Genomic DNA, 13,029 nt, shown 5'->3' with positions numbered 1-13,029 from the left:
GACAGGAGATACATGATGCTGATTATGATTGCAGATGTGAACACTGCCCATGTCAATGTCATTTGCGATAACCTTCCGTCACCCTGTGCGTTCATGTTGTAGATAGCTTAAATGCAATTTCATGCATATTTATTATTCAGTAATGCCAGCTAAGCGCTTCATTTTACTTTGCAGTAAAACTCATCAGCAGCACGGTAACTAGGCCCACTGCTGAATTTTTAGCTGTGCGTTCCAATTAAATGAAAGTCACATTGGAAATATACAGACAAAACATAATCTTAGATTAGCCGTTGTAGATGAACCGCAGCAGAGAGAGTTGGGATTTGAGGAATGGTGAGCTACAACCAGAATAATTGGATTGTGACAGGCTCACAGGCATAATACCAATGATTTCCAATGCTCTTCTTTATTTTTATTTCTTTCTTTTTTCATATTCAAACTTTTGTATTTTTCAAAAGGGGCTGTGAGATAATACTTCATGGTTGAGCCTAAATCAATCCTTTGATCACCTTCCTGAAGATGGCATAAAAATGTAGTTGATAAACAATATTGGCAGGAACACTACCATTTGTTTAGGATTGGCCCAGTGGTGAAACATGGCTGATGTTAGAAGCTATTTATGATTTCCATGATGCGGAAAAAGTGACTAAATCAAATCCAGCTTTAAAAATATAATTTACAGAATAATGGTGACTCTAATGTAATTTGGTCAGTTTTGGATCAATAAATCAAACAAAGGGCTGTGCAGTCTGTATGTTCTGCGTGAATGAGCAACACTGTATAACTTGAAGAAATTGCGACAAATTTATTACTACTGTACTGTAGAATGTACTTCTCAAAGTAGTAGTATATTAGTAGTAGTAATAATAACAATAATAAATGTATTAAAACTAAGGAACATCATTTTTAAATAGACCTCTGTTATCTATTTATTTTTTGTTTGCCAAAAAAACATATTATGAATTAAATTGTTCATGTTTTATGCCTTTGTTTATTTTTTCATTGTACGTTTTTAATTATCAATACAGAAAAACTAAAATGGACAACACAACATTTCTGAAAACATTTCTTGGATAAAACATTTCATTTAACATTTCATGTTAAACTTTTAATAAATTGTTGCTAAATTGTATACAGGTACATTATTTCAGTTAATTAGACATGCTTTTTGATTATTAAAGCAAAAACCATTACAAACTTTAACCAGAAATAAATAAATAATAATAATATAAAAAAAAAAAAGAATATAGGGCCCGATTATTCTGACTAAAATGGACAACACAACATTTCTGAAAACATTTCTTGGATAAAACATTTCATTTAACATTTCATGTTAAACTTTTAATAAATTGTTGCTAAATTGTATACAGGTACATTATTTCAGTTAATTAGACATGCTTTTTGATTATTAAAGCAAAAACCATTACAAACTTTAACCAGAAATAAATAAATAATAAAATATAAAAAAAAAAAAAGAATATAGGGCCCGATTATTCTGGGATATTTTAAAGACATGGGCCACAGATGGGTCAAAATATGTCAGTTGGCCACATCCCATAACATGTTATCTGCCCTGTGTGTGTAATTTTCCAGAACTTTGTATGTGGATGTTTTAATATAGCATGCAAAAGATATGTAAATATATGCTTCAGGCCTGACAACTTAGATATTACTTGCTTTAATGTATGTATTAGATGGTCCAGTTCACCAAAATCCCTTGAGAAAAACTCACTGAAAGGGGCATGTTTTGACAGCAATGCACAGAGACAGCCACACACACATTTACTAGTCAGCCACGTATATTTCAGCAATGCAGGGCAATACAAAAAAGAATTTAAAGTGGCAGAAGTGAATGCGCTTATTTCCAATCCACCTGGGTGCAGTTACACCAAGACACGCATAGCTCCAGAGCCGGTGTTAACTCTCATGTCAGGGGAGTGACTCTTTGTGTACGCACTTTAGAGATGTGGATAGCAACACAAGAGACATAAAAGACAGGCTTCATTTCTGCTTCATTTCCTGCCATTTCCACAGAAATATACTTTAAACTTAGACTGGGTGAGAAGCATCCTGTCTCAACCCCACTCTCTTTGTTTCTCATATTCCCTTTATAAAATTTTTAAACCAGCTCAACAATGCCTGAAAACTCAGCCTACCATGAAAGCATAAGAAAACATGCTCGAGGACTTTGAAAGAAACCTTATGAAGGGATCAAAAGAGAGAGAAAATATTACAGCTTCATTCAGTACCCGTTTTTTTTTGTTTGGTTTTTTTTTCTTCAATATTTTGTCTTTTGAGGCAGTGTGACTCCAGTAGGTACTCAATTATATCAATAAATAAATTGGAAATAAATCAAATACAAAACAATACACACTTCCTAATGCACAAAATGGAATGATTTTATTCAAAAAGTTCTCTGAAGTATTCTTATAAATTTTTGCATTTTAAAATGTATTAAAATAAAGGCTATTTTGTGTGTATGTATGTATATATATATATATATATATATATATATACTTCTATTTGTTCCTGACATGGCATAAAGCAACATATCTGTACTGCTGTCTATGATCTCAAACATCTCAAACATTTATTTTGTTACGCACCGGGAAATATGCCAGTAGCATTTATAACGTATGGTGTTCTCAAGCCATCCAACAAACATGAAGTCGCAGCAGAGTCAAACATCTTTAGAAATTCATGCCAGTGGCTTTGTGAATCTCACAGCTGTTTCGAGTCAGGTGGGAGTGCCGTGATGCACTATACTGATGTTGAGAGAAGACTGAACTTTCGCATATGTGTAATTTTACCAGCTGTGCAGCGTTAAGGACACCATCGTGAAATCTAAAGCAGAGGATTCTGAATAATTAATTTACATGCTCTGACATTTCAGTAGCAGCCACCTCATTCACAATAGGTTATGATGATTCATATTAATTTCGGGAAAGGGATATTGAATATGCCAACTAAGACATCAGTGTGCATGTAAATGTTTCTCAATATTTTTTTGGGGGGAAACAACTCCAAGTCTCCCTAGAGTTGTTCTGGAGATGTAAATATCAGCACTTCTCTCCTTAAATTCATAACAACTTGTTCTCTACTGCTTTCCCACTCATGCCACTTCACTCACGGACGTCCCTTCTTCCTGCTCTAATTACTCCCACGGTTCACACTTTGATCGAAAACTGCATTGACTGAATAATCAATCGGCCCTCAATCCTCCTGCTTCCGCCGACATCAACTATTTCGGCCTGCCGGTCCACATGATTAAGGAAGTGATGTGCTCTCACACTGTATCGATAGGGTTGTTGAGCTTTCCCTTACCTCTGCCCACTTGTTCAGTCACAAGGGTGGTCAAGGAAAACCGTATTGTAGGTTATCTAAAACCCACAAAAAAGCTTGATGGATAGTTACCAATTAATCATTTAGGGGCATAGGCTCAGCCGGGGCTTGTTCCAGTCCAAAGGAAATTAAGCATTGCCTGACCTGCCTATTCTTCATTTAGGTCTTAATTACAGACTAATGGGTCCCCATTATGTTAATAGAACACAGATCCTTGGATGGCTTTCCCCTCCCTTTAAATTATAATAAAGCAGGAAGCCATTTTATAGAGTTTTGAGCAAAGCAAAAAAAAATATATATATTGTGTACTCTTAGGCTCCAAGTTGTTTTAGTTTATTCAACATTTTGTTACATAAACAGCAGAGCCTGCAGGCTTTTTGTTTATCTATGGTAAACATACCTATGCTATTTAGATCCACAGTAATTTTGGGAAATAACTGACATTTTATTAGCACTGTTAATTTAATGTATTAATTTGGTACAAATAATTATACTTTTTAAATTTCCAACTTGTATTTTTTTTTTAAATAAGTATCTTATATGCTAATCATAACTTAATACGAAAATAACTGTAAACAGTAAACAGTGATTATGTGAAATATTGTTAGACTTTAAGATAACTGTTTTCTATTTTAATATATTTTAAAGTGCAATTTATTCCAGTGATATTCCAGTCTTCACTGTCACATGATACTTCATAAATCATTCTAATATGCTGATTTAATGATCAACATTTCTTATTGTTATCCTTGTTGAAAACAGTAGTGCTTCTTAATATTTTTTGTCTAACCATGATCACATTATAAATGTCTATTACCACATTTCTTTAACTTTATCAAATATATAATGCACCCTTGCTGAATACAAATATAACTTTCTTAAAAAATTTAAATCTACTAACTTTTGAATAATAGTGTATTTATTTATTATTTATTTAATTTGAAATTGATTGACAGACTTAATTTGCATGTCATTTCTTTGTTTATTCTATTCCTCAGTCTTGGTTGGTTGTGAGTGCAGATCTGTAAAGCTAAAGAAGTGTGTAATGATTGACATGCTGTTGATGTTTCGTCTGTCCTGCCCACTCCTGTCTGTCTCTCCTTTTCGCACATGTCATACAAGGAACATCTGTGGCTCGCTCATGCTTCAGAATCCAAAATGACAACCCTGCATCCTAATGCACACCCAGCAGCACAGTACAGGCGCTGCAGACAGCATATGGGCTCTGGAGTCTTGACAGACTTGCATGCATGCTGTTTATTAAGTGTAATTTCAGCACGGCATACATTAGGATTGCTTGACTCCATTAATTTTTGTTGGGTTCTCTAGACCTATTAGATTTGATTTAGTAGCCTTGTTCTGAAATGATTATGGTGTGGCGTTATTTAGAATTTAGTGTAATGATTACATATGTTGCATGAATTGGGTCACATGACACTACGAGCCCAGCAGCTCTGGTGGCACCTGCCCTGGTTTGTACCGCAGCACAGCTTCTGACCTCATTTGAAGTTAAGGAGTGAGTGAGATCCATTTTCCGTATATAACCTCATAAACCTACAGCAAATTCTCTGTGTTTATGACCAGAAGTGACAGACCAATTCTGCTTGCTCACATTAAAAAAAGCAAATCAAAGTCTTGTGAAAAAGAAATCAATAATTTTGCCTGCTTTTCATTTCATATGGGCTGGAGATTGAGGTCATATCCCTCCAAATAGCAGTATGTCAGAGATGTATTAAATTGAAAATATTAAATGGATGGGGCATTACCAGTATTTCTATGACGTTAGCACAAATATCAAGATGGTGAAATGCTGTAGGACACGTCACTTTGAAAGTGTTAAATATTTAAATGTTTTAAAAGAAAAAGGAGAACAGAAGAATTAAAATGAAAATATTTTCTCTAGCTCGATTCAATGTTACCTTGAGAATATGCATGTTGGCTTGGCACTGCCAAGAATGCTAACTACAACCCTTTGTGCTAATTTATGCTGACACACGCAGGCTGTCTTTGTAGAGTGCCAATGAAATTCTCTTTCACTTTCCAACACAGCTTAGCAGTACCAGGAAAACAAAATATATATATCATTACATTCAAAAGTAAAAAAATATGCTAAAAAGAAAGAGGTTTAACAGTTGAGTACACACTGGCACCCTCTAAATCTAAAAGAAATCTGCTGTAAAAGAAAGAGAAGATGCCACATTGTGGACCGAGCTCCCCTTGTGCAAAGAAAATATATTTCCTAATATATGAATGATCAATATATTAAACGACATAACGGTCATTAGAAATTATACAGAATAATATATTGTGTAAATATATTACAATATATTGAATAATACATAAAGAATTGCTGTTTTTCATATATTGAAAAATATGTGACAATATATTTACTTATATATCACAATATATGTAATTTTATTTTCGGTAATACATTTTATAATATATAGATAAGATATGGCACTGCATGTGTAAAATATATTAAACATATATTTACTAATGCAGTATATCCACACATATATGGAAATGCGCTATATATTTCTTATATTTATCATTTATGATATACATGTTGCATATTTTAAAATATAGCTAGTTTACAATAGCATAAGCACACCTGCTCATACTAAACACTTAGTTAACGGACTATGACTGTGCTGAAAAGTGCACTACCATTACTTTTTAAATAAAGTAACATATAATCTAATAGTGTTTGGCCAGTCGTCATCCTAACCACAGGCTCTACTCTTCTGTACAATGGTAACACCACAATTTTCATTTTTGGGTGAACTATCACATTAAACACTAACAGATCTCCCCCTATATTAATATTGAGCAAAAACACATGAAATAACATTTAATTTGAACATTTTTATTCTCCTTTAACAGTCAGAAGCACAGCATGCTGGGAACTAGAAATCTGCTGTAACTCATTGCGTGATTGTGTGTATATATGTGTGGAGATACATTCACATTTATATGGGAGCATCTATGTGCAATATATACTCAATAAAGGATCGAACAATGAATATTTATTTTTGTCTTTATTTCTAAATTTTTTTGTATGTATCAATATATAGCCATACATTGTCAATGCATATATTGCTGTATATTGAAAAATATAAGCACTAGTTTCCAATATATGGAAATGTATTATGTAATATATCGCATTATATTTTGCAGTATATTCCCATATATTTTTGTTTCATAAGGGTCATCCTATTTACAGAAGAGTTAAGATGTAAATGCATAAGAAAGGATCAAGATTCAGCACCATTTCCAGAGCGCTAATTAAATAAGTAATTTCACATATTGACCATGTGAAAACCTTTGTAAAGGTCAGATTTTCTTGCAAAAAATTCTTGTTGGAAAATTTCCAAATCACTCTAGGATTTGGTAACATTTTGCAGTGTTTGTACCGGTGAGTACCAGCCCACTTGGAGCACTGGCTGAATGTTTAATGATGGCTAATTAATTACTTATTAGGCATTTTAGCTGATGCTTTTAAAATGACTTCAAGTACTTGAAGCAAGACACTTAATTCCACAGCCCTGGGGTTAAGTGTTTCTCTTAAGGACACAGTGAAGGTGGTTCATGGGTCAGTCGGTCATGAGGTACTTGAATCACTTTAACCTTTTGGTTACCAGCCAAGGTCATGGTTTGGCTACAGTACTTAGCATGGTACAGTTAGCCTCTTCTGGTAGATGATGTAATTACATTATTGGGTTACTTATTGGTGGCCATTTAAAATAGTAGTGCAATCTGATTATGTACTTTGATGTATTTTTTTATTGCAAAAAACATTCATTTGTTTGTTTGTGTATCTCTTTATTATTTGTTTATTTATTTTGTTAATTGTTATTAATAGCATTTCAGATTTTTATTTATACAATTTTTTATTTTTTAATAAAAACAACATAATGTTATAATTTTATTTATAGTAGTTCATAATTGTATTTGTTTGTGTTTTTTAGATTTTTGAATTGTATTCATAATTTCAAAAATTGAATTATATATAAATGTTTTAACATTTAACATAAATTATTAAAATGTATCATAATTTATTTAATATTTAATAATTTTATTTATAAAAATAACTAACATTTATTATTTATTTATTTAAACAATTTATATATGTGTGTGTGTGTGTGTGTGTGTGTGTGTGTGTGTGTGTGTGTGTGATTTGACTCAACACAACAAACAAACAAAACAAGACTGTGCATAGAATACACATAAGCAAACCTGGTAAATTTGACCCATTTGCTTCCCATCAATCACTGCTGTGATCTCTCACTAGTTCTCAATACATCTGCCAGGCATTAGAACAATCTTTCATAATTACACCTTTTGCTAACAAGACTCATTGCTCATCGAGTAGTTCGTTAGGGACTCTTTTGTGTTATTTAATTATGTAATATATCGCATTATATTTTGCAGTATATTCCCATATATTTTTGTTTCATAAGGGTCATCCTATTTACAGAAGAGTTAAGATGTAAATGCATAAGAAAGGATCAAGATTCAGCACCATTTCCAGAGCGCTAATTAAATAAGTAATTTCACATATTGACCATGTGAAAACCTTTGTAAAGGTCAGATTTTCTTGCAAAAAATTCTTGTTGGAAAATTTCCAAATCACTCTAGGATTTGGTAACATTTTGCAGTGTTTGTACCGGTGAGTACCAGCCCACTTGGAGCACTGGCTGAATGTTTAATGATGGCTAATTAATTACTTATTAGGCATTTTAGCTGATGCTTTTAAAATGACTTCAAGTACTTGAAGCAAGACACTTAATTCCACAGCCCTGGGGTTAAGTGTTTCTCTTAAGGACACAGTGAAGGTGGTTCATGGGTCAGTCGGTCATGAGGTACTTGAATCACTTTAACCTTTTGGTTACCAGCCAAGGTCATGGTTTGGCTACAGTACTTAGCATGGTACAGTTAGCCTCTTCTGGTAGATGATGTAATTACATTATTGGGTTACTTATTGGTGGCCATTTAAAATAGTAGTGCAATCTGATTATGTACTTTGATGTATTTTTTTATTGCAAAAAACATTCATTTGTTTGTTTGTGTATCTCTTTATTATTTGTTTATTTATTTTGTTAATTGTTATTAATAGCATTTCAGATTTTTATTTATACAATTTTTTATTTTTTAATAAAAACAACATAATGTTATAATTTTATTTATAGTAGTTCATAATTGTATTTGTTTGTGTTTTTTAGATTTTTGAATTGTATTCATAATTTCAAAAATTGAATTATATATAAATGTTTTAACATTTAACATAAATTATTAAAATGTATCATAATTTATTTAATATTTAATAATTTTATTTATAAAAATAACTAACATTTATTATTTATTTATTTAAACAATTTATATGTGTGTGTGTGTGTGTGTGTGTGTGTGTGTGTGTGTGTGTGTGTGTGTGATTTGACTCAACACAACAAACAAACAAAACAAGACTGTGCATAGAATACACATAAGCAAACCTGGTAAATTTGACCCATTTGCTTCCCATCAATCACTGCTGTGATCTCTCACTAGTTCTCAATACATCTGCCAGGCATTAGAACAATCTTTCATAATTACACCTTTTGCTAACAAGACTCATTGCTCATCGAGTAGTTCGTTAGGGACTCTTTTGTGTTATTTAATGACAAGCCTGCAGCAGCCTTCATTGTTTTAATGTATGGTTATTCCGATTTTCCTTTCGCTGATCTACCTAAAAAGCTGTTTTGAGGCATGCTTACATTATTATCCCATTATTTAGCACTTTCATATCTCTTGTGAGTTACTGTTCCAGATGTGCAACACATAAGCATTTATTCTCTTAACTATGTCATCTGTGATTTCTTGTGTAACACAATCCTTCACTCCCATTGTGAGAAATACGACACAGTCAAAATAACAAAGACATGAGGTGGGCTGGCTGCCATGTCAAATGCTGAGGTTATGTGCCTCGTTGACAATGTCAACCTGCTCCTCATGCTAATAGAGGTTTGAGATTTGAAAGAGCTGTTGAACGTCATTGCAAGGCTGGATTCCTTCCCCTCACTTACTAAGAATATCAGGTGGTTGATATCTTCAAGGGTCAAGATGATTGTTTCAATAATCTTAATTCGAAAAAGAGTACCGAGAATGGCAGCATGTGTTAGATTTAGTATAAAGGCTAATGATTATATCTATTTGGACAATTAAGAATTGGCTCGCTTTCAGTTCATGAGTGTGGATTTGAATTTGTTTTATTCATACATACTGTTTTATTCATAGATATTGAATGATATCCATTTGTAGAAACCGCTTTCATGCAGAAATTGCTGTTAAATTTCACAATTAATTACAAAGAAACAGCAAGTAACAAATATTTGAATAAAATGTGAAATTTTGAAGTAAAAAGACTAATAGTATGTTCTTGTAAAACATACTCGTATAGTCTTTGTTTTATTTACAACTTTGAGAATTTTTTTCTTTTGCTGTATGGATGGATGGCATTTCAAACATCGATTATTACTGTCAGCTAATGTGTCTAAAAGAGCCCAGTTTGTTTTTTATATACTGTAGTTTTATGCTATCAAACTATTATTACATTTTATAGTATTATTTAATAGTATTATTTTAAACTAATAATACACATACAGTACAATTAATTTCTTTGGATTTTATTATTTTAATTATTTCTTAAATTCCAATTTAAATCACTGTTTTGCATCCAGTTTACCACTTCGGGTCAAATTCAGGAAAATAATTCTCTATTTGATTCTAAATGGAACACAGCCCTGTCTCATATAAAATATTAAAATGTTTAACTGTAGTGAACACTTTTCTATATTTAATGACAATACAAAAATCCTCCCATTTCATTGCTTCTTTTTAAATGACATGAAAGTGAACAAGACATTTAACCCAAGGTTGCTCCATGTGGATTGTAGTCTGCAAAGTGACACATAACTAAAGTAAGCTTGCATGAGGTGACCATATGCAGGGGATATACTGTATGACATAAATCTGCATGTAGGAATTTTTTTTTTTTTTTTTTTTTTTTTTTAGATCAGTGTCCTAATTGTAATTCACAGGGAAATTCGTTACAGTTTGGTTGAAAACCTCTTTAGTAAAGTTTCTAGCCGCTGTTTACTTTGATGCCAAACATGAAGGGCAAGTAAGGATTCAGCTGCTTTTGGTTCAGTCCCAAAAAAAATCTGGTCTTGTAAGATACTTAAATTTGACACGTCACTTCAATCACCGCAAAATCAAATCCAGGGCCAGTCCAAATTGTCTGTCATCACTGTATAGTTTCATCTCCGACATGCTGAAAATTACGTTTTTATTCCTTTATAAAAATAATACCACAATTTGGCATCACTCATCCTGACGGCCCCAAAATTGCCTTCAGTGAATGCCGCATTAATGATGCTGAGGGTTAGGTTTAAATGTCAGAGACTGGGATTGTCTTTCGAGCAAAAGTGATGTAAGATGACTACAGAAAATGTCACACTGTCTTACTGCTTTCAAAACTGGAAGAGTTAAAGCGCATTCAGTGTATTTTCATGGAGAAAACAGGAATTGCTTGAAGAGAGCATTACCATATGGGGCAAGATGATACATGTACAATACAGCAATAACAAGATTCTGCCTTTGATAAAATACTTTGAATTCATATGTTGCCGCTGTGAAAGACATTTCCAATGCATAATAATGAGAGGATCTGTATAAGTTGCTTTGGCATTCTCGTGGTACACATCACTTTCAAATTAGAAAAGAAAAAGAAAGAAAAGAAATCAGAAAAAAATAAACTGGTAGTGAAATGCAAATCCCAAAGAAGATTCAGTCTATTTGTGCACAGAGCTGAAGAGTGACATTTCAGGAAGGGGGCCAACACTTTTTCACACCCCTGTATATATATATATATATATATATATATATATATGATACTTTTTTATGCACTGTAAGAAATTATTTTTCAAAGTTGTAAATAAAACTAAGATTTAATCCAGTGTGTTACTTATATGTTAATTTTTTTTCAAAATTGATTAGAACTTTCTTAATGAAAATTGTTTCAAAGTAAATCTACTTTTATTCAGTGTGGGAGGCTACATTAACTATTTTAAGTCACAAGGACTTGGTGTGGCACGTGGCTGTTTTTATTTGGCTTGGTCCCCAAATGATTAATGTTTTCCTCCTCTACCCTTGTGGACAGGGGTGATGATTTGCATTGGATTAGCATCTGTTGGTTAATCATCAAGGGCCGTGCATTTCCAGTTGAGCGGTCTCAAGTGACAGTCATTTATCAGAACCGCATTTGGATGTGACTTGGATGAGAGGTGATTTCTGTGCTCTCCCCAGACTACTGGACTCCATGTATCTATGCCCAGAACAAATATTTGTCACTTAACTCCTAGCACTGCTGTCCACGGCTAGTATGGGAATGAAGGGAAGGTAGGAGGGAGGCCATGCAGGGAGCAATGGATTAGTGCTTTGATTCTCTACAGCCCTTAAGCGAGAGCGGTTAATCCAGCCAGGCGTCATTACTCTGAGTTTTATGTAATGAGCAGAGTTGTCCCTTTTAGAGCCATCAATGAGGCCAATCAACACATTTGTGATCATGACTGAGAGTAATTAGGAACAATTCATCTCACACTTTTGTTGGATCCAAGTTAAGCCGTAATTGTTTCCTTCATTTTATTCCTTCTCTAAATTCATTAGAGACTGCATATTTATTAGAGTATATCAGTGACAACTACCCAGACTTTGCTAGTGTAATGAAACTATTGTTTGCTAGAATGGTGCAAATGCTAAAAAACTCACTGAATACTCTGTGTTATAGTGTCATGCACTTGGAAAAAAAACTTATAATTAAGGCTATTAGTCGATTAAAGGTTTAAATTAAATTGCATGGTATGCAGAATATATAAATTTAACAACAATGTGCATATATAGTGCATATTTAGTGCCACAGCCATATCACCCTGCAGCCCAAGACTGGTTGCCCACTGAAACTAAGTAGGGTTGAGCCTGGTCAGTACCTGGATGGGAGACCTCCTGGGAAAACGTCTCCAGGTTACGAATGTAACCATGATTCCCCGAGGGAACGAGATGCTGCGTCGGAAAATGCTTTGGGAATGCCCCAGCGTGACCATGCTCTGAATCACATATGAAATCAATCCAATAGATGGGCGAGACGTCATGGGCGGGTGACGTTGCGACCAGGAAGCTATAAAAGCACGTGAGGTGGAACTGGCGTCAGCTTCTAGGAATGAAGCAAGCTCTCACAGGGATGCCGGAAGTATGGCACAGAGACGCAGCGTCTCGTTCCCTCGGGGAACCATGGTTACATTCGTAACCTGGAGACGTTCCCCTTCAGGAACTCGAGCTGCGTCGGAAAACGCTTTGGGAACGAGTATGCCCACGCGGCCAGACTTACCAATTCCTGCCTAGTGTGGAAGAGCACAGCTAAGGCGAGAGAAAGGAGCCAGGAGCGGCGCAGAATGCAGGAAGGCACCTGACAAAGTAGGCGGGGACATCCCGCAGCGTCCCGAAGGCCAACTTCAGAAGGACTGAGTCTTGACCCCTAAAGGAGAGGGGAGATCAGAGGACTCGAGGCTTTGAAAAAGCATCCTGATCCAACGCTTAGCATAAGCTTCTCTGGCCAGAGGCCTCAGCCTCAGCGCACCGTGGAGGAAACGTGAA

The sequence above is a fragment of the Sinocyclocheilus anshuiensis genome, unplaced genomic scaffold (genome assembly GCF_001515605.1).
Source record: "Sinocyclocheilus anshuiensis isolate Anshui unplaced genomic scaffold, SAMN03320099.WGS_v1.1 scaffold20, whole genome shotgun sequence".
NCBI lineage: Eukaryota > Metazoa > Chordata > Actinopteri > Cypriniformes > Cyprinidae > Sinocyclocheilus > Sinocyclocheilus anshuiensis.
This window is presented reverse-complemented; position numbering follows the sequence as displayed.